This window comes from Bos indicus x Bos taurus, chromosome 11 (assembly GCF_003369695.1).
Source record: "Bos indicus x Bos taurus breed Angus x Brahman F1 hybrid chromosome 11, Bos_hybrid_MaternalHap_v2.0, whole genome shotgun sequence".
NCBI classification, from domain to species: Eukaryota; Metazoa; Chordata; class Mammalia; order Artiodactyla; family Bovidae; genus Bos; species Bos indicus x Bos taurus.
This window is the reverse complement of record NC_040086.1, coordinates 27,632,124-27,654,880: the sequence shown is the minus strand read 5'-3', so window position 1 is coordinate 27,654,880 and position 22,757 is coordinate 27,632,124. Positions and strand designations below refer to the sequence as shown.

Sequence of the window (22,757 nt, the reverse complement as noted above, 5' to 3'; positions counted from 1 at the left end):
CCGTGGCTCGAGTCAGCTCTGTTCCCTCCAAATATGTGTACTACTTACTGTAGTACAGTGGCAGTGGCAGTCTCTTCCTTACAGGGGATAGCATCGGAGCAGGAGGACCTGGAGCAGGAGCCCAGTGTGGACCCTGGGGCCGTCCCAACAAGCTGACCAGAACACCGGGCCGTTTTTAGTCTGCTGCCTCTGTGCTGGGACTGGGAGAAATGTGAGCGCTCTTTCAGAGCTGAGTTTTGGTTTCTTAAAGAGCTCTTTGGAAAGCCCCGCTGGTTTTCAAACCGGACTAAGGGGCTTTGTTTGCCTGGTGTAGGACCCCAGGGCTGGGGTGCTTACGACGTGGCTTGAACATCTTACTCCTCAGGGAGGCTCTTTGAGCCTGTGATATTCCGCACTCTCCTGGGTCACGTGCTACGGGTGTGAGTCCCAACTCGATCACTTCTCCTCCCCTCTTACCAGACTCTGTGTGGTTCATTCTTTACAGCCTTAATTGTAGAACTGTTCTGTTAGTCTCCAGGTCATATTAAATGACAGTTGCTTTATATATGGTTGTAATTTTGATGTGTTCATAAGGAGGGTTAAGCTCAATATCCTCCTCATTCTGCCATTGATCCTGCTTCCCTGCCATGGTATTGTGTTTTTAATTTAACATGTTCATTGCTAGTTTATAGAAAGCGATTGACTTTTATGCAGTAACTTTGTGTCTTGCTACCATGTTACAATTGCTTATTTGTTCCAGGATTTTTTTTTTTTTTTGCTCTTTTTTTTTTTTTCCAGATTTTCTACATAGATAATCATGTTATCTGTGAACAAAGATAGTTTTATTTCTTCCTTCCCACTCATATCATCTGTGAACAAAGATAATTTTATTTCTTCTTTCCCACCCTGTGTACATTTTCTTTTCTTGTCACATTGTGTAAGATATAACTCCCAGTGTGATGTTGAAAAAAATGTGGTAAGAGGGACATCCCTGTCTTATTCCTAATCTTAGTGGGTAACCTGTAGTTTCTCACCAAGAAGTATAATATTAGCTATGCTTTTTTTTTTTAATGGTAGATAATGTTCATCAAATTTAGGACGTTCCCTTCTATTCCTAATTTACTGAGACTTTTTATCATTAATGGGTATTGGGTTTTTGTGGAATGCTTTTTCTGCATCTATTGCTGTGATGATTTTTTATAGCATGTTGATGGGTGGACTATATTAATTGTTTTTTGAATGTTTAAACAGCCTTGCATTCCTGGGATATATCCTATTCAATATGTAAGTACATTGTTAGATTTTATTTGCTAATATTTTGTTCAGGATCATTATATCTATGTACTTGAGAGATCCTGGTACTGTTGTTTTCCTATCTTGTAGTGTTTTGTTTGGTTTTGGTAGTAGGGTAATGCTGACTTCATAGAATGAGTTAGGGAGTGTTCCCTCTTCTGTTCTCTAAGAGAGAGTGTAGAGAATTGGTATGACTTCTTTCTTAAATGTTTTAGTTTTTTTTTTTAACCATTTTTTTTTTGTGAAATTGTAAGGTGTCTTCTATACCTATACACTAAATACTGACAAATTAAGAACACTTTTGTGTTTGTGTGTAAATATGTACTCCTGTAAGCAGTTCAAACAGTACAGAGTAGTCTAAAGAGCAGAAAAAGTAGTCTAAAGAGTGTGGAAAATAATCTGTACTCCACCATCAAAAGGTCATGATTATTATTTTGGTGAACATGATCTCAGATACCTCTGTGTTGTATATGTGTATGTTATACAATCCAACATTAATGAATACCTATCTTTCCCCCTACTTTTTGATGTGTTATAGATAAATATAAGTTTTCAGTTCAGTTCAGTCGCTCAGTCACGTCCGACTCTTTGCGACCCCATGAATCACAGCACGCCAAGCCTCCCTGTCCATCACCAACTCCCGGAGTTCACTCAGACTCACGTCCATCGAGTCAGTGATACCATCCAGCCATCTCATCCTCTGTCGTCCCCTTCTCCTCCTGCCCCCAATCCCTCCCAGCATCAGAGTCTTTTCCAATGAGTCAACTCTTCACATGAGGTGGCCAAAGTACTGGAGTTTCAGCTTTAGCATCATTCCTTCCAAAGAAATCCCAGGGCTGATCTCCTTCAGACTGGACTGGTTGGATCTCCTTGCAGTCCAAGGGACTCTCAAGAATCTTCTCCAACACCACAGTTCAAAAGCATCAATTCTTTGTCGCTCAGCCTTCTTTATGGTCCAACTCTCACATCCATACATGACTACTAGAAAAACCATAGCTTTGACTATACAGACCTTTGTAGGCAAAGTCATGTCTCTGCTTTTTAATCCGATGTCTAGATTTGTCTTAGCTTTTCTTCCAGGGAGCAAGTGTCTTAATTTCTTGGCTGCAGTCACCGTCTGCAGTGATTTTGGAGCCCAAGAAAATAAAGTCTGTCACTGTTTCCATTGTTTCCCCACTGATTTGCCATGAAGTGATGGGACTGGATGCCATGATCTTCGTTTTTTGAATGTTGAGTTTCAAGCCAGCTTTTACAAGCCAGCCAGTGTTTAGCAGTATTATCTCAAATCTTTTTTACAAACTGAACACATTAAGTTCTGACACTTTCAAATGAGCTTATTTGTTTTCTTCCTTTCCTTTTGCCTATGTTTAAAATCAAGGCTGAGTACTTGATTAGGAGAATTTTTTTTAGAATAGAGAAGATAAGCAATAAAGAAGACAAGACAAGGTTTACTAAAAAAAAAAAATCACAGTTACTGATTTCCAGGTGTTACATTGCTTGGAGGTATGTTTTTTCATGAGATTTAGAATTTTTTTAAAATTAAAGAGTGACATGAAGTGATTAAAGGAATAAGGATATTTAATTAAAAAATACGGTTCGTTATAGCTGTTCATAATCTAAGACAGACTTGGAATTTTGTTTGAAATGCTTTGAAATTGTGCTAATAATTTTGAAGGTGTTAGAAAGTTGTTAATACTTTTTAAAGTAGTTTCAATGAGAATTTGAACTCTTTGAAAAGCATTTGTTCTAGAGAGACTGTGAAGAAAATAGATACTTCCTCTGGAAACCTAGAGTCAGACTCTTCTTTGATTTCCATAGTGACGGAGCTAGAATGTCTCAGTCCCAACACCCTCTCTCCCCCATTCCATTTTATTCTTGCTGAGAAGAGTCCAGAGTGTGACATGTTTGTGTTTTCATTTCAGTCATGGATTGTGCAGGCATCTAAGAAAATTATTTTTCTGCCTAATTTCACCTTGAAAGTTAGCTAAACTATAAGTCCTAGTTAAATTATCTGTGTTGGGATGTGTTTTCAAAGAATGTTTTTGCACTTTAGGAAATAATATGTGGCCATAAAGTAGTCTTTTTTCTTTTTCTTTCATGGACGAGTTGCCAGATAACTTTTATTTCTCATATTTATTTTTGTTGAGCTTCATACTCATGTACATGTGAAGGTAGGTTTGTATTTAGCACCACTGGTTATCCCACTGCTGCCTTTCCAAAATCGGTTGTCCCAGCTTATGTGCTTTATCAGTAGGTCACTGAGTCATAGAATGTGATTTCATCAACTGGGAATTTGTGAAGAATTAAGTTACAGGAGTTAATAAGACTCTTAGTAAGAATTTAAAAGTATTATTTTGTGAAGAAAACAAATGGGGGAAGGGGGGATGGTTACTTGACTGTCTTAAGGCCCCTAGCTGGGCTTGAAAATTAAACTGACAAATTAGTAGAGAAAGCATACAAGTGTATTTAATTATGTTTTACATGACACAGGAACCTTCATAAAGAAAAAAATTCAAAGAAACAGTTAAGCCTGAGCATTTTTATACTTGGTTTGATGAAGAGTAGAAAGTTTTGGGGAAATAAATATAACAGGAGGCATGAAGGATTTTAGCTAAGGTTAGTAAACTGGGGGAAACAGTAGGGTCTGTGATTTTAAATTCCTCTCAACATTCTATCACCTTTGGAGATAAGGCTGCTTCTTTCCTCCAAGTATAAGGACAACACCTCTCACATGGGAGTCTTATGACCTGCTTCAGGGTAGAAAGGGAAGGTCAGAGAGTCTTTCCATTTCTCACACTCCTTCAGCTTAAAATAATTACTCTGTCAAAGTGGCATATCTTGTAGTAACATATCCTGATTCCCTTCACTTTCTAATTTTGCTTCCTGTTAACTGAGGAGTATACTCCAAGGGTAATTTGTGATTGGTTACTGTATTCTCACTTGGTCTTTAAAATTTTTTTTTCACTTGGTCTTTAGTGGGATGTGTTCACCTCTTCCCGGTTCCCTTGGGAGCATAAACTAGATGTAGCTTAAGGGCATAGAGCTATCTTTGTTGTAATAGTAGAACATAGAGGTCTGTGTTTCAATGATTAACACAGATAGGATACAGGCTTAAAGAAAAGTATTACTTCTGCAAACTCTAAACACAAAATCAGAAGTTAAAAGTTCCTAATTGAATAGATGTTCAGTTGCTTTACCAGTGAATTCTTTGCACTGTGAAAAATTCACTTCATAGTTCCTTTAGCTCATGAACTCTCTTGTTGCATTTAAAACGGAATTTGAGTTATGAAAATTCAAGTTAAGAACAGATTTTAGTAAGTCCACCTACACATTGATTTCTGTTCAATCCCAGTTGGTTGTCACTTGGAAATAGTAGAGACTTAGATTTGTGCCTTTGGTATAAAAGCCTGAATTTGGTGTGCTGGAAAATTGTATTCTTTGAAATTTAAAAAACTCTCCTCAACTAAGATAAGTATTATTTAGTTTGTTGATAGTTTTATTCTTTATAGATTCAGGTTTTCTTTACATTGGGTTAAGTGGCGGACTTTCTTCCTGAATATACAAGACTGAAAGTTTCTAAACCGAGTGGTTAGCAATAAAGTTCTGGAAATTAAATATACTCAGGTCATACAAATATATGTAAACTAAGGTAGATAGTCTGTAGGTAGGGAACTTGGGGAAATGAGAGTCAATTACATGAAATGTTTCTTTTCTTTAAAAACAGCCTTTGGGTTTAGAGGTATACTTAGGAAAAACGTATTATCCATGAAAACTGCTTTGTCAGACAAAAACATGTGGGTCTGCACGTAACTTTGCATAAGAAATGTATGATAGTGATGGGGGAGGAGAGAAAGGATTCAAATGTATTTCAGCAGCTTTGCAGGATAAGGCAAAGCAAAGCAAATAGCCATGCTGTGTGTCTCAAAGGGCCCTTCTGTGGGTATTTCAACTTGAAAGGGGATTAGCATTGGAAGTCTGTGATCATGTCAAACATTTGTAATTGAAGGTGGCTGTTAAAAATAATTCTTAACGTAACTGGATTCTAACAGTCTTGTTGATGATGAGGTAAGTGGAGAGAATAGGAAATGATCTGTTTGTCATCACTTGAGCCACAAAGCCAAGAAACGTAGTGTCTGGGAACGAAGGCTTTAAAAGCCGCAACATTGGGAAATGCTTGATAATTGAAATCAAAGAGGGTTTTTGTGAAAAGTGAAGAAGGATTGTATACATGGGAATATATATGTATAGTGTTGAAATTTTGCTTTTAATGTCTCTTGCCACAGTTCAAATTGACCTTTTTAATTACTTTAGTAGCCACAGGTAATATAATGATTTTTGCCAAACTGTAAGCCTAGGCAACTTAAACGCATGCCTCATGTAAATAGTCATGTTCTGTGAGCACGTTTGGCTTGTTGCTTGTATTTTTGTCCTTTGAAATCAAGTTTTAGAACCTTTTGGGGGAAGTTCGTGGGCAACCAGTAGCTCTTTCTAGCACATGAATATGATTTTCTCTTCTGTGGATAAATTATACATCTTGCACTATATACATTCATCTGGATATTGGGTGAAAAAATTACAGTATGATTTGGCTACTAAAGAACATCTATTACATCTGCACATTTATGTCGCTAACAAATGAACGCTTCACCAAGGCAGTCTCTAAGAGATATGCAGCTTTGGGGGAAAAAAAGTGAACAGGAAATGTTTTTCTTAGAGGATTTTAATAGAGAAACATTAAATGATTTGTGGTGGGTTTTATTTTCCTGAAGCACCTTCTACAACCTGAAATTCAATTGTATATTGTGCTAAGGGATGAGTGCACTAACCTTGTCAAAAGAGTGAGCAAGGATTTCATTTGACTTTGGTTTGTTAGTTCACAATACTCATGTATATCTGGATCTCTAGCCTTGGCTTTTTATACCTCTATCATCCTAGGCAGTCATTCACTATGAAAACACTTGTGTTTCTCTTTTTTCTTTGTATTTGTTCATTTGAAAAGCGTTTCAAAAGAAATTGCAGCCTGCATGTGATTATAGCTATCAGTAGCACTTAAACTAACTGCTGAGATGAAACTTTTTGTTGGGGGCCCTGCTAATTTCAGATACCAATAGAAAAAGAAGAATTTTCCCCCTTAGAAGACCCGACTTTACTAATTGGTAGCTGCTCTTTGGGTTGAGCTAGAGTCCTCAGGGACAGCATTTGATAGCCTAATTTTTGAGATTTTAATTTGACAAGAAACAATTCAGGGAAACGACTTAGGCATGTGCTTGAAGTCTCTCACTGTGATTGTGATACTCAGGGCAGGGAATGCCTTTGAACGTCTGCAGCACTTTATAAACCCTGTGATCCACTTCATATGATAGTTCAAGATCTTTGGCAGGTGTTTTCATAGGAACTTCACCTAAAGTACTCCTACATGGTTGAAAGACTCTTTTCTATAGATATTAGGATGTGGGGGTAATGCAATAAATACTGATCTGTGTGACAACACAACATTCCATAGGGACAATAAATTTAGGTGTAAAATATGTAAGTTTTTTTTGCCTCTTTAGTTATGTCATAGTCTACATCTTTCTAACTCAGAAGTGTTGTTTCTTTAAAAAAAATTTCCCTTGGCCTTTGAAAATAGTGGAAGAGACTAATTTCAGATATGAGTTACTTGGTTTGTATCTCTTTCTGTATGATGAAGAATTTACATTTTTAATCGGAGAAGTAAAGCTGAAGCAAATAGTGCATACACAATACATAAGCCTGCATGGTAGTTTATTTCTGAAAAATTAGAAATCTATGTTTCTCCAAGTGTTTTGGAGAATATTTTAAGGACCAAATTGAAACTGAAGTGGGTGTTTGAAAAATATCTGCTGCGAGAAGCCTGCTTTCTAAACCTGGGAAATAGGTGATAGAACAGTAAAGAGTGCTTTTTTTGTTCCTTCTGTGTGTGTGTGTTTCTAATATGTGCGGTTTTGTGTTTTAACCAGTAGATAAAGTTGGAAATGGTACTCTCGAACTTGCTCATGACGGTTCAGTTCAGTTCAGTTCAGTCGCTCAGTCGTGTCTGATTCTTTGCGACCCCATGAATTTCAGCACGCCAGGCCTTCCTGTCCATCACCAACTCCCGGAGTTCACTCAGTCTCATGTCCATCGAGTCGGTGATGCCATCCAGCCATCTCATCCTCTGTCATCCCCTTCTCCTCCTGCCCCCAATCCCTCCCAGCATCAGGGTCTTTTCCAATGAGTCAGCTCTTCACATCAGGTGGACAAAGTATTGGAGTTTCAGCTTTAGCATCATTCCTTCCAAAGAACACCCAGGACTGATCTCCTTTAGAATGGACTGGTTGGATCTCCTTGCAGTCCAAGGGACTCTCAAGAATCTTCTCCAACACCACAGTTCAAAAGCATCAATTCTTCGGCGCTCAGCTTTCTTCACAGTCCCACTCTCACATCCATACATGACCACTGGAAAAACCATAGCCTTGACTAGACGGACCTTCATGATGGTAGTGATTTATTTATTCCAGGTGAGGAAAATACATTCATTTCACTGATCAATGTATCTCCTTGGTATTGGGTTGGGTAGATAATTTGGAGAAGTAGCCTGCTGCTGCTGCTGCTGCTAAGTCACTTCAGTCGTGTCCGACTCCGTGCGACCCCATAGATGGCAGCCCACCAGGCTCCTCCGTCCTTGGGATTCTCCAGGCAAGAACACTGGAGTGGGTTGCCATTTCCTTTTCCAATGCATGAAAGTGAAAAGTGAAAGTGAAGTCGCTCAGTCAGGTCTGACCCTCAGCGACCCCATGGACTGCAGCCTTCCAGGCTCCTCCGACCATGGGATTTTCCAGGCGAGAGTACTGGAGTGGGGTGCCATTGCCTTCTCCAGAGAAGTAGCCTGCTCAGAGTCAATTGGTTATGTTCTGTTACTTCTTTACAAGTCATTATTACTTTGTATCCTACTTAATTAAGTGAAAAATATTTAAGAGGGAAAAAAATGTTTTAATGGATTTGCCAGTCATAAATGTGTATGTGTGTGCTTGCTCACTCACTTCCCTGAAAACATTTGTCTGTTTCCCTCTCCTTCCTTCCCTCCTTTTCTCTCTTCTGTTTTCCCTCTCATTTAAATAAGGGAAAAAGAAGAAAAGCATCTTTCATATCATTGTGTAAGAATGCCTATGACTGTAAATAATTTCTTTCTTGAAGATTTATGATTTTATATCTATTTTGGTAAAATCATTTATGATATCTAACAATTTATTGTTTGTAATTTCTCATAAAGAACAAACACTATTCAGTTTTCTTCTAGGAATAAAAACTCAAAGGTACTCTAACATGGTATACTTGGGTTTGTATTCTAACATCTTTCTGTTTTTTAACTTTCAGATGAAAATAATGTTGAAATATGATGCCAGGTGTGTGATATGAAACATTAATATTACTATTGAGATTGTAATTTTACTAATAATTGTCCTACGCTTGAGTTAGTAAACTAGAAATTATCAGGAAAAATTCAGTGGAGCCCTTTGTTATAAAATACATTTTCAGAACATCAAGTCATTTAAAATTTACTTTGGAAATGGAGACTTCATAGTTAAAACAAACTTGAAGAAATGAAATAATTTTAAAAGTTCTTTCAGCCATTGTGCATAGTTACTGTTGGATGTGATTGCCAGCACTGGGGAATCAGGAAGTCTGTAGTTTAAATTCTTCAGGATCAGATTATGTCAGAGATTTTCTTTACACATGATGTTAAGAACATATTAAGTGACCGCTGTAACTTTCTTTTCCTTTCTTACCTTTGGGAATCTCAAGAACACAGCTTTAGCTTTCTTTTTATTTGTGTTATCTTTATATTTGTTTTTAATTTTCAAGAATTTATACCATTAAGCTACAGCAGGACTAAGTATCCGAACAACCTTCCAGCTTTCTTTAGTATATTGTTTTTTTAAAATTGTATGAATATCTACTGGCCAGGTTTTAAGAACTAGGAGCAGGAAACTTTATGAAGGGATAGGGGAGATGTCATTACTTTTAGGTAAGATTAGACCAGGAGGTTATGTTTTTTCATTTGTTAGTTTTGGGATCCTCCCCCCACCCCCAGTTATGATTTCATTTTAGCTTTGAGCAGTGTAGAGATAAAATACATTTGCCCAAAAGAAGGCCCAAAACAATTAAGATTTTAAATTTCCAGGGATACCAAAAGAGATCAGAAGATTTTAAGAGAATGTTCAGTGCCTTTAATAAGCATAGGCTTAATTAAAGAGGTTGCAGTTGGTGTCATTAACCAGCTAACATTTAAGTACCCTAGCTTATACTCTTGCTTTTTAGTGGAGTGAAAAAAACTGATGACTTAGCATCACTCTTTACAGTGACGTTGAAAATTATGAGATATCTGTTTCTGGTTTGTCCTAGTTCTGCTTTTATTTCAGTTGAAATATATACTAAACTCGATGCCAGCACAAAGCTTGTCCGTTTCATGTGTCTGTTTATCATTTGCATGATTTTGAACAATAAACATTCCTTGACAACAGCATCACACTTTGTTTTTACCAACACTCATCGTTATTCCAAACATGAACCCAAATTGGTTTTTATCCATGTTAATGAAAAAAACAAATCCCTCTATTTCAATGAGTAAAGCATAAAAACATGAGATGCTGGAAAGTCTGGAATCAATTAAGTTAGCAAAGTGTGTAGGAAAAAGACAGCAGACATGGAAAATGATCATATCAAAATGACCTGTTTTATAGAAATTTGCAGACTAAGTGGTGAATAAGAAATTAATTTAGGAAATTTCCATTTATTTAATAATTAATTTTATTCATTTGATTTTCAGACTGCAGGAATATGTATCTGAGAGTACTCTTAGTCCTTATTTGATTGTAGGTCTGTGTTAATTCATATTTACTTTTATCCTTTCTGTGCTATATATGTTAATTGGCCTCAGATCTGAAAATTACAAAGAAATTACTTGAGCCAGCTGCACAGAGTTGAAGAATAGTATCTATAGTTGCTTAAAAGGCAAGACAAGATAATGTAGACTCTGGTGAATTATTTTAGTTTGAAAATATGCACTAAAAGGGTACAGCAAATAAATACATTTCAGTGATGTAGCCACAGGGAGTGAAATGTTGAGGAAGAAACCAATTTGTGCAAGAATTGGAAGACCATGCTTGTTCTGGACGCTTCCAAAGGTTCTCACTTGGACACTATTTTATTTTAAAATACTTAACTTGAATATCCAAGGAAGTCCTGGTTCTTATTTGTGTTTTGTCTTTTGAGGCATGGGAAGAAATCAGGTGTTTTGAGGTATCAATCCTTGGCCCAGGGATCCCTTTGTATTTTTCAGTAGAATATAAAAACCTAAATGATACTGAATGTTCTTTTCCATGGCTGTACTGTTAACTGTGTACTACTCATCTGTTGTTCAGTTGCCCAGTCATGTCCGACTCTTTGCGACCCCATGGTCTACAGCACACTAGGCTCCTTGAATGGATCTACTCATATGAATGGATCCCAATTTGTTCAGTTTCTGTTGTATCTAACCAGATGACTTGACAGTGAATGCTCCTTTCTAAACAAATAACCTATTCTTATGCATCCCTGGGTTGGGAAGATCCCCTGGAGAAGGAAATGGCAGCCCACTCCAGTATCCTTGCCTGGAAAGTCTCATGGACAGAGGAGCCCGGTCACAAAGAGTCGGGTGCAGTTGACCAACACTTGCGAATGTACAGTATCTCCTGCTTTGAGTTTTCCTTGAAATCATTTCTTTTTCTTAGACTGAGATAGGAGAAATAAAGTAGACCATCATGCCAATATGTGAATCTCTGGGAACAAAAATACTTACTGATTAACTTTCACAAAAACACTTTCAAAAGGCCCCAAAGTTTTCTAGTTATTGAAAAAACCTGTGAAAAGATGATTGGGCTGTGAGAAGTGGGCAGAGGGTGGTATTTAAGTAGGTAGAAGCCTGGCCTTACAGTCCAGAGACTAGTTTTTCCTTTTTGAGTTTGAGTTTCAGGTGATCTTGATTTAATTTTATTTACTTCTGGTTCTTTCTAACCCCACAGGTAAAATGAAGAGGATACTTAGGATTCTGACTTCCTTATAGTAATTAGATCTTAAAGCACTTACAAAAAGCTATAAATACTACAGAAATGCAAGAGATTCATGTTGTTGATTTCAGATCAACTGAAAATGGCTTTGAGGAAATAATACTTACTTGTAGACTAAGCAAAGAATTCTTTGACCATTTTTTGCCTCTGCGTTGAAGGAGCTGGTTTGACCAAATTATCAGACAGGATATAGACAGGTGCCATTGCACTCAGCTATTTTCCCTTTTGTGAGAGCCTTGAGTTGAATGTTTCTCTGGGCAGCTAGTCTTTGGCACCGCACCTTTGTTCTGAGAGTGGCATCTGGCACTAGATTGATTTAACCGAGTCTGAGGTTTGCTCTTTTCAGAATGTGCTCCCTAGGCAGCTTCTGTGTTGCTCTGACATGACCACATGCTGCTGCTGCTTTTCCTGCCTTCCAGCACCACATGTGAGGCTAAGACATTCTGACACCTGCCATTTGGAACCTTTACTTACTGAAAAATGTCAAGATTTTCAGACAAGATGAAGACAGATATAACTGATCATTCTTCCCTTTCTCAGAAATAGGCTGAGGGCATTCGTTCATAGATGGATGAATTGCTATAGTAGTACAGTTCTGTTAGTTTGGAGAGAGGCACCCAGATTTGTAAAAAAAAGCATCAAAGTTGTTTATGTGTTCTTGTTCTCCTTTGTACCTATTATGCATGATATTAATTTGCTGTTTGTATAAGGAAAGGTTTTAGTGATTATCCTTTGGATTTCACAGGATAAATGGTGAGAGTTGGGGGCAGGGGATGCAGTTCTCCTTGCACCTTATTGTTATGAAGAACCTCACTAGGAAATTGTAGATTTCAGAGGATGAGCTTCTCTTACGATCATATTATCATACAGATGGACACACAGATAACTGTCAAAGTAAGACCTCCTGTTTGAGGTCCTTGCTGCTGCTGCTTCCTTTTTTTTTTTTTTCCCCATTGAGCCTTGATGTTCTAAGATCAGAGGACTGATTGGTAAATAAGGACAGGAGGAAAAGTAGGGTAACCTGCTGAGTTTGTTCCTGCTAGTAACTGGAATCTAACTGGTTGAAGAAGGGGCTTGAACACTGTTATAAAATGAAGGCTTAAAAAATTTATTATTTTGCTTTTTCTTACCTTTCTATTTTATGAATAAATTATAATTGGTTGTTGGCTATTGAGTAAGCTCTGTATTTCTTTTTAAAAATTTATTTTTAGTTGATTCTTATGTCTTTATCTTTATCTAGGATCTCAAGTTCAGTAATGTTGCAGAGATGGTAATATCTTAATTTTGTATAATTTGGGAAAGATGTTCCAATGACTGTAGTTATTTTGAATTACAGAAAATGTAAAGTAGTTGGATAAGATGCCTTGTAAGTTTTTATTAGGAGCCAGACTATTTTGAGAGACTGTGGATCTCTTATGAAACTGTATTCTCTGACATCTCTTTGGACAGCTTCTTAAGTGACTCTGGGTGGCTCACTGAAAAAGGAGAATGAGTATTGGCCATCAGACTTATTCGTTGTATTGTAATTTATGAAGACTAATAAAATAATAAAATCCATCTCCAGCAACTGAAAGGCAATGAGGACTAATGGCTTTTGTGTTATGAACAGGGTCCATGAATTAGAACATAAATATTTGAAAACATTTTATAGTAGAGGCCTAGGAGTTCTTCAGTATACAAAGCTTCTTGCTTTGGGTCCTAGACTGGCTTGAAGTATATAAAGAAGGATTCTTTTGCAAATTGAAATGGGTTTTAATCTTTTAACTGGATCCTTCTTATTGCTGTAGTTTTTCCATAAAATCACAGAATCTGTGTCTTAGGTCATGGTTATAGAAATAGTAAACTTATTCATATAAGTTTATCTTACAATTTGCTTTTTGCACATGGATAATCAGTGGGAGAGGGGTTTGGGGGAGAATGGATACACGTATATGTATGGCTGAGTCCCTTCACTGTTCACCTAGAAAACTGCCACAACATTGTTAATTGGCTATACCCCAATACAAGATAGTTTAAAGTTATCAAGAAAAAAGGAAAAAAATAAAGTAAGCATGTAGTCATTTGGGTTTTACCCTTGAAATGAATCATCTTAATATTGCTTCTACCCGAATCAAATGTATCCTGTATATTCCTGAAGTACGTTTTATGCATTTGCAAGTTATGATCCTAGATAAGATTTGAATTTTAGCTGCAATCTTTGACTCTTCTTCATTCAAGGTACAGTAAATATTCAACAAAGAAAGGGCTGTACTTGTATATGAATTATTTTAAATGCCCTGATATGAAAAACGAATAAAAATAGAAACCTCAAAATAAATGTATTCTTTCAAATAATACACTCTTTTTCTATACTATCTTCCATGGTACACCATTTATCTTTATTTCTACTTCTATTTCTAGTTTGTAAGGTGGACATATTTCTTATATTCTTTATTTTTTACTTGAAGGATAATTGCTTTACAGATACAGAATTTTGTTTTCTGTCAAACCTCAGCGTGAATCAGCCATAGGTATACATATGTCTCCTCCCACTTGAATCTCCCTCCCAACTCCCTCCCCATCCCACCCCTCTAGGTTGATACAGAGCCTCTGTTTGAGTTATACTTATATTCTTAAGAATGGTATCAAAATGCATATACTGACTGATGAGTGACTCTGAAAACACTGACACAGAGGTCCATGTTCTTTAGTGCCAGCATGCCATCCACTGTTCTCAGGTGATAGCTAGGCCCACCTGCAGCTGAATTTATTCATTCTATAATGTATTAAAGCCAGCTAGTTGCAAGTTCTTTATTCCCTTTCTTCTAAAAAGATTAAATATGTTTAGGGTGATAGTTGTGATAGGCTTTGCTAAATCAAAACAGAAAAGCAGATACTGTGAGTGATATTTGCATATTGCTTATGTGAATGGAAGCCATTAAGCTTTCACATTTTTCAAGGGTTTACTATTTATTTTGAATTTTTTGAGGCTTTTTTTTTTTTTTTTTTAAAGAAAAGCCAGCATCAAGCACTGGTGAAGGAAATGGCGACCCACTCCAGTGTTCTTGCCTGGAGAATCCCAGGGACGGGGGAGCCTGGTGGGCTGCCGTCTATGGGGTCGCACAGAGTCGGACACGACTGAAGTGACTTAGCAGCAGCAGCAGGGCTTTTAATTCAGCCCAAGGACATCTCTCAACTTGGAGAATAGTTTGGCCCTGAAAAGCGTCTCAGGTCTTCTATGGCTTTGCAATGCAGCAGTAAGAATGTTTAATATATAACAGAGAAAACTTTCATCCAAAATAAAATAAGATAAAATTAAATAATATCCTTGTCCCGCCCACTCCACACACCAGTTCCTGTTCTGAACTTAATCCATTACTTGTGCTGTTAATACCTGACTAATACTTAACTGAAAACCTAGAGCCAAAGAACTAAAACTCAGTCCTAACCCCAAAACAAAAACAAACTAAAATGAGTAACTTGAGGTTTATGGCAACTAGTTCACGTCAGCACACATATGAGGAGGAAGGTGCTAGAGCAACGCTAGTGACAGAACACATTCAACTAGGGAAGATGGTTATAGGAAGAGTAGTGGAACATCAGGAGAAGCTCCATACAGACTTGTAGGTAGCTGGAGGTGCCATATCTTTCCATGGCACATCGGAAAATAGGGACTTCAGGGAGGAGGCCGTTTCTGTCACTCCAGTTTTAGAAGCTCCACATCAAAGATGAGAGTAGCATTTGGTGGGATGATGCCTGGGTGCCCTCTAGAACCATAGGCGTAGTCTGGGGAGACAGTCAGCTTGGCTCTCTGACCTATGCTCATTTGGGCAATCCCTTCTTCCCAGCCTCGGATCACCTGCTTCTTGCCCAGCACAAACTTAAAGGGTTTGTTTCTGTCCCGGGAGGAGTCAAATTTCTTTCCATCTTCCAGCGTCCCGGTGTAGTGCACCACGCAGGTCTGGCCGTGCTTCGGGAACGTGCGCCCGTCTCCAGGAGAGATGGTCTCTACCTGCACTCCCATGGCGGAGGAGGCCTTGCGGCTGGGCGGGCAGACAGGTGGGCGGGATGGACCGAGAGCAGACCGGGCAGCGGTTGTGCGGCTCTGCCTCGTTCCTCCGCGCAACGGCTGAGCGCGTGCCCTGGCACGCCTCCCTGAGGCTTTAGAACACTGGTTCTTAAAGTCGTAGACTTTATTAGAATTTAAAACTTTTATGTTTCAAAAGACCGTTAGAGAAATGGAAAGACAAGCCAAAAATTGGGAGAAAATATTTGCAAATTATGTATCTGATGATGGACTTGTACTTAGAATAGGCAAAGAACACGATGAGACAAGCCGATTAAAAATGGGCAAAGATTTGAATAGATATTCCACTAGAGAAGATTAGGAAAGGCCAACAAAGACATTGAATAAATGTTCAGCATCATCAATAATTAATAAATGTAAAACAAGCTACAAGTAGATAGCACTTCATGACCACTAGAATATGCTAAGTCACTTCAGTCGTTTCCGACTCTGTGCGACCCCATAGACGGCAGCCCACCAGGCTCCCCCGTCCCTGGGATTCTCCAGGCAAGAACACTGGAGTGGGCTGCCATTTCCTTCTCCAATGCAGGAAAGTGAAAAGTGAAAGTGAAGTCGCTCAGTCGTGTCTGACTCTTAGCGACCCCATGGACTGCAGCCTACCAGGTTCCTCCATCCATGGGATTTTCCAGAAAAGAGTACTGGAGTGGGGTGCCATTTCCTTCTCCAACAGTTGCAGTAAAAAAAGACAGACAACAGCAAGTATTGTCTAGGAAATGAACAAACTGGAGTCTTTATTCATTGTACCTAGGCAGTTTCTTAAAAATTAAACATGGATTTACAACCCAGTATTTCCCCTCCTGGGAATCTGTCCAAAAGAAATTAAATGTATGTCCACACAGAGACTTGTAAATAAATGTTTATAGCAACATTATTCACAATATCAGAAACTTGGACCAACCCCAAATTCTTTGAAGTGATAAATGGATAAACAAAATGCAGTATTTCTAGAACAGTGGAATACTATTTAGCAATAAAAAAGAAGTAGTGATGCTACAGCATGAATGCATCTCAAAAGCATTATGCTAAGTGAAGAAGCCAGACAGAAAGGCCACATACTTTATGATTCCATTTATATGACATGTCCAGGCAGGTGAATGTCTAGAGACAAAAAGTAAATTAGTGAATACCTTGGATTGGTGATGGGAATGAGTACTGCAAATGGGCACCAAAGGATCTTTTGGGGATGGAAATATTCTGAAATTGGATTTTGGTGATGGTCATACAGCATTGAATTATATACTTAAGATGGGTGAACTTTATGAAATGTAGATTATACCTCAGTAAAGGTTTAAAACCTGTATGGTCCCAGCAGCATCAGCATCACCAGTGAACTTGTTAGAAATGCAAATTCTCCATGCCAGTAAAGCCAGAACTCTGGACGTGTGTACTTTAACAACCTTCAGCAGACTCTGATGCAGCATTGAGTTTGATAACCACATGAGAATCAAGGAAGGTTAAATGGAGATGTGGGTAGTTTGGGTACAGCTTTACATACATTCAGTCTACCCTGTTACTGTAACTGTAGGAAAGGTTTGAATTAAGGATTGTTGTAATAGAGTTAAAGAAAATTACAGGGCAGTGGGAGTAAAAATAAACTGGCCTTTCATGTTCTTGATATGCCCCTATGAGAAGCTTTATGATTGTGATGTTTGTGTACCACATATATTAGTAAATCCCTGTGTTCTTGTAGACTTGCTGTTACTTAACGAACGTAGCATAAACAGGTTCATTTGCCATAACGACAGTGGAAGTTTAGATCCTTGAAAGGAATTATTTCTCCTAAATATTTACACAGTATAATATAGCGGAGCCAGAAATATGCAGTGATCCCAAAAAGTAAAGATCTGACCATAGATAAAGAAGTAAATGGAGCAGCCTGCTGAACTGAATAACTCCTTCTCTCCCTCTGTCTGTTCAGTGGACTTTTGAGAAGCACGATTAGAAAAAGCAGTTAATCTAGAGTCGTCATCTTACACTTGGCGTGTGCTTTCAGGGTTTGTATGTTTTTTCTTTTTTTTCCCCTGAGCTTTATCTGGGTGGCCAAAAGAAATTCTGAAGTTTTTTGGTTGTCCCAGAAAAGGGTCTTATGATTCAAACTGGAGACTGCTGGTTGGTGAATGTGTTAGGTGAAGTTTGTGGATAAGGTCACCATTAAACGGCGGGTAGGATGACTTCTGCAGAGGTATAAGTTCATGTCAGAAGAAAGGAGGGGTTGGCAGGGTGGGGGGTTTGAAGTAGAAACAAACATAAGGAAGGAAAGGAGGAATGAGTAATGGTGTTAAAAATGATAAAATGTGTATGATTTATTAGTGGAGTTCACTGAGATTGTCAGCAATAGCATTTGGGAGAATATCGGGTAATGTAGCACAAACCATTGTTTTTTCCAAAACTTTATTCAACTATAAGTAAAAAGAACTGAGGTATTAGCTGCTGGTAAAGTATATCTCAGTTTCTGTCTCTCTCTGTAATTATTTTATTTCTCATTGTCTTTTTCTCTTTGCTTCTCTCCTTTTTTTTTGTTCTTAAAACTTTTAATAATTCAATTGTATTATTCAGCATTATTATTAGCAAAATATTATAACCCTCTAAGTTGGTAATTCTCATTCTGACTTCTGTTATTGGATGGATAATAAAGGAATAATATATCTTGCAATAAGTTACATTCTGAAAAAAGTCTATGCCATAGCAGTCTGAATTCCACATATTTTATTAGTGGATGAATTCCCAAAGATCTATTTAAGCTTGAAAAAGATAAAAGGCATAAAAAAGAAAAAGTAAACCTCCCTTTGTAAGAAAATGCTAATTAATACTCTTAGATTTATATCTAAATGTAGAATTACATTTGAACAAGAATAAACAAACAGATAATCTGTTATTATATGAGTAAATACAAATTGAATGCCTTAAAATCTGACAGTTTTGAAGTTAACGGCAAGAATCAGGAGAAGCACATTTTTTATGTTTGGGCAGTAAGGATGGTAGGGAGGTTAACATCATGCTTTTTAAATCAGGACATTTCAAAATGTTGACCAAAGCACAGTTTAATTGTAAAATTAGATGAGTGTTTCTTCCTTGGCTGCTTAGTTTTGGGAACTTGTTAGTGGCGAATGTGAAATGTTTACAGTATTGCTGCAAACAACAGCCTATTCCATGGTTAGTGTTCTGTTCTCTGAGCCTGCTTTTCTAGTCCTGGTACAGTGGGGCTCTTCTCCATGTGCCCAGTGTAAACTCACTTAAGCATCAGGCCTCCTGCTTGGTTGCTCCTGTGACTGTCTTTTCCATGAGCTTCATTTAGTGGTATCCTGCATTACTTGTATCAACTTCATGTTGGACTCAAATGTAGATGGGGGGAGAGGGGGTGGCAAGGAGGCTTTTTTTTTTTTTTTTTTTTTCTTCTCCAAGGGAAACAGAAGACAGTGAAGGGAAGGGAGAAAGAAAATGAAAGGAACGCTTGCCCTGGAGAATGGTAGAGACCCATAGTTTCTGCTGGTTCCATTCTTTGTCAGAAACTGCTCTGCCTCGGTAGAGGGGCCCAGCCACCTACAAATGGGGAGAAGCTCTGTGTCTTTGTCCCTCAGTTTGGTGATTGGCTTTCCCCATGATGGCATTTGAAGGTACCAGTGATGTTTGTCATCTTTACCTGTGAATGGCCCACTGACAGCCGTAAAAGTGATTTAAATGTAATTGTTTTGACTCATTGCGGTACATTGTAGCAGCTCAGTGTCATTTTAAACATAAACCAGAATTAGATTCTCCTGTGGCCTGAGTACCATTGTTGAGTGTAGAGGCCAGGAGAGTAGGTAGCTGGTACTTTGAGGAACCCCAAATTCCAAATTACAATTCTGTTTGGAAGTTGCTAATTTGGGTTTGTCCTTTTTAGGTTTCTTTTGTGGGTTAACGGTGTTCATCTGATATGATATGAGACACTGAAGGAAAAGTAGCCCAGAGAATTCTGTATGGTTAAAATTCTGCTTTGTGGATATGATGGGATGTCCATCCCAGGGTACATTGACCCTCTGTTTGGTAGACATTTTAAGTTCTCATAGGCTTATTATGGGTCCTCTGTGTAATTACTCTACCGTTGCTAGACTCATTCTCTTTGGAAAATGCTCATTCTTTGAAAGATAACTCAGAAATTTTCTAAAAAAACTGTGATAGTTGGAGAATTGCTTCTAACTGGTCTTCCACCAGATGGTGCTAGTGTTACATACCTACAGGTAAATTCCTTCGGTGTCCTTGTAATTTTGAGGTTGTGTATTTCTGCTTTATTTCTGTTTCACCATATTTTGCCTTTAGTGTGTGTTTTTTCCACACACTACTTTCCTGGTGTATAACCATGTCACCTCACATCTTTTTTGTGGTAGATAGTGAATTGATTTTGCTGTGGTGATTCACTTGGTGGATTAATTGACTTGGTAGATTGATTCACAGGCCAAGGACTAAGTTATAACTTAAAGACACATAATATATTGTATATTGTAAAATTTTTCATCATGCATTTGCTTTTTGACCTGTATGTACAAATTGAGAGTTATTCTTGACTTTTCTTTTTAGTCACTTGTCTTTCATGTTATAAAACAATATCATATTGTTTGAGGTCTCACAGGAGTCAAGTTTGGAGGTTATTACTAACCAATGATGTTTACCCACATTTAAGTTCAAAATAACTTCCATAATTTTCAAAGAAAATTTGGTTAAAAAGAGTGTTGGATATTATGTGATACCAGATCTCCTGGCCAGATAAACAATGGTCATTTTAAACTTGAATTTTATAAACTTTTTATTTTTACAAATAAATAGTTATTGCAGGAAAATTTAAAGAAACAAAAATTCATTTAAAGGAATAACTGATAGTTAAGCACTGTTAACATTACCATAAATGTTTCTTTTTTCTTTTTATATACCTATATTTTAAAAATATCAAAATTGGTCTTATGTCATAGTTTTATAACCAGCCTTTGCACTTAATGCTTCACAACAATACTCTGATGACAGTATAGTTTTTCATTAAAGAACCCTTTAATGATAGGCATTCTGATTTCAGGTTCTTTCATTCAGAGCCGTGCTATGATTAATAGCACTATTTATTTTTTTGTGTAAATTAAAATTTCTTTCATATAAGTTCCTAAAAACATATTAGCCAGTTCAGAAAGAATGGCTATTTTGTGACTTGATCTTTATTTTCAAGTTACCATCCGAAAAGAGTTTTACAGTTTAAACATCCTTAACAGTGTGGGATCTTGTTTCCTGGCATCCTTAGGATCACCAGATTACCTTAGTTTTTTTTTTTTTTGGCTACATGCAAGGCTTGAAGGATCTTAGTTCCCTCGACCAGGGATTGAACCCGTGCCCCTTGCAGTGGAAGCACAGAGTCCTCTAACCACTGGACCCCGCAGGGAATTCCCACCTTAGTTTTTAAAGTGACTAGATATTGCTCATTTGAGACTCCCTGAAATGACAATTCATCACGAAATAAAGGAATTTAAAATTGATTTTAAAAAAAATAAGTATTCTTTAAACAGTAAATCCTTATTTATGGTGATTTAGTTTTTGGCCTTGACTCCTATCCCCAAAATACAAACAACTATTCTTTCATACTTCAGAACAGATTACCTCATAGCAAAGCAAATGATTAACTTTTTTAGACACTTTGTCTTACTTGTTAAGAAATTTAAGTCAAGTCATTTACCTACCTTCTTTTCATATAAATGTTTCTCAGTCTGAAAATTTAGAAGAACTTCTTTTAGATAAATTATTTTTAAGACTTTAGTGAAATGAGCTATGCATTTAGCATCAGAACTTTTTAGTACCTTTTTTTTTGGTAGGCAGAAGGAGGGAGGAAAAGGAAACTGCTAGATATTGATAAAATTTAAGAAATTCTAGTATACTTTTGTAAAAATTGAAAACATCAGCTTTTATTAGTTTAAGCAAATATGTCCTGGGTGATTTTTGGTACCTTACTAAATATAAATTTTGTTTTCATTTAAGTAGGTTAACTTTGAATTAAATTTTCTTTTTAACATAGGAAGCATGTGATTTATTTTAAAATAAGAAAAACAGAAAAGCTATTTTCATATCTGGGAAATAAGAAGAGAGAAGGAGACTCATACTGAGGCTTCAAGCAACCTTGTAAATGAATATGAAAACTATTAGCCCAGTAACAAAAAAAAAAAAAAAAAAAAACAGCTAGTTTTCCTCTCTCATAAAAGTAATTCTTTCGTCTCAATTTGGCAAAAGGAATTACCACTCTTTTACTATCAGAATGAGTAGTCACTGTAAGAAAAATACTTGCAAGTGTGGCTCTAAAAGATTCATCAATGTACAATTTTTCTTGGTAGAAGAGACTTATAAACTGTGTAGAAATAAATTCTGTGGTCTAAATATATTTTTAAAAATAAATTATATTTATTTTTGTAAATGTTATTTTACAGATTTATGTAACGGCATTGACTTTTACTTGCAATAACAAAAATGAGTGTTTTTCACTTGCAGACTTTTTGTTTAAAACATTTTCAAAGAATTTAAAAGTAAATGCATCTATATTATGGGCATTACACTTGGTTTTTTAGGTTATGAGTGTGGTTTATATATATATATTTTATTTTTTAATAAAAGACCTAGAAAGACTCTAGTGCTGATTTAGATAAAGTGCTTTAAGAATGATCAGTTTCATTCTAGAGAATTAGCACACTTCTGAAATGTAGTTTTGTATATTTAAAGTTTGAGATACCGTATTATTTATTTACACATTTGTCAAAACAAGCAATTTGAAGGTATTTTAAGTACTGTAATAATCTTAAAACTTTTGAGTTCAGATAGAACTGTGTTAGTTAAATTTCCCCAAAATTATAAATTTTGCTCAAAGTCTTGTCTGTTTTATGGCAAAATAAATAAAATAATCAAATTGCTAAGATTATGAGCCTAATTAGTTTACACCTGAGTGAAATTTGTTTTGTGATATATGATACATATTAAATGTTAGATATCTGGATATTGTGCAAAGTTTACTTTTGCTTTCCTCAAAATATGCTAGAGATAATTGGAATAATTTTTAATAGTTTATTAGGAAACTTCCTAATAAGCAGAGCACCTTGTAAAATCTCACATATAATATCTATCCTTAAACTCTAAATATGAAAGAAAAAAAAGGAAGAGGGCAAATGCTGTAACTTTTGTTCTTAGCAGCTTCTCCTGGAAAAAATCATCACCACTCCCAGCTTGATTTATTTCATTTAATTCTTGCTACATACACTTCTCAGATCCTTATATGTTTTATATTGAAGTAATCAGTGTTGAGGTTTTTCTGTTCATTT

At 36.8% G+C, this 22,757-nt stretch overlaps 1 protein-coding gene and 1 pseudogene across 4 annotated transcripts in view; one reads left to right on the top strand and one right to left on the bottom strand.

Moving 5' to 3' along the window:
• SRBD1 (S1 RNA binding domain 1) overlaps nt 1–22,757 on the top strand; it is a 244,569-nt gene that overhangs the window by 120,488 nt on the left and 101,324 nt on the right. The gene's annotated exons all lie outside the window — the stretch shown is intronic.
• On the bottom strand, nt 14,826–15,525 carry LOC113901166 (annotated as a pseudogene). The gene has a single exon (XR_003513341.1). The product of XR_003513341.1 is annotated as a peptidyl-prolyl cis-trans isomerase FKBP1A pseudogene (transcript).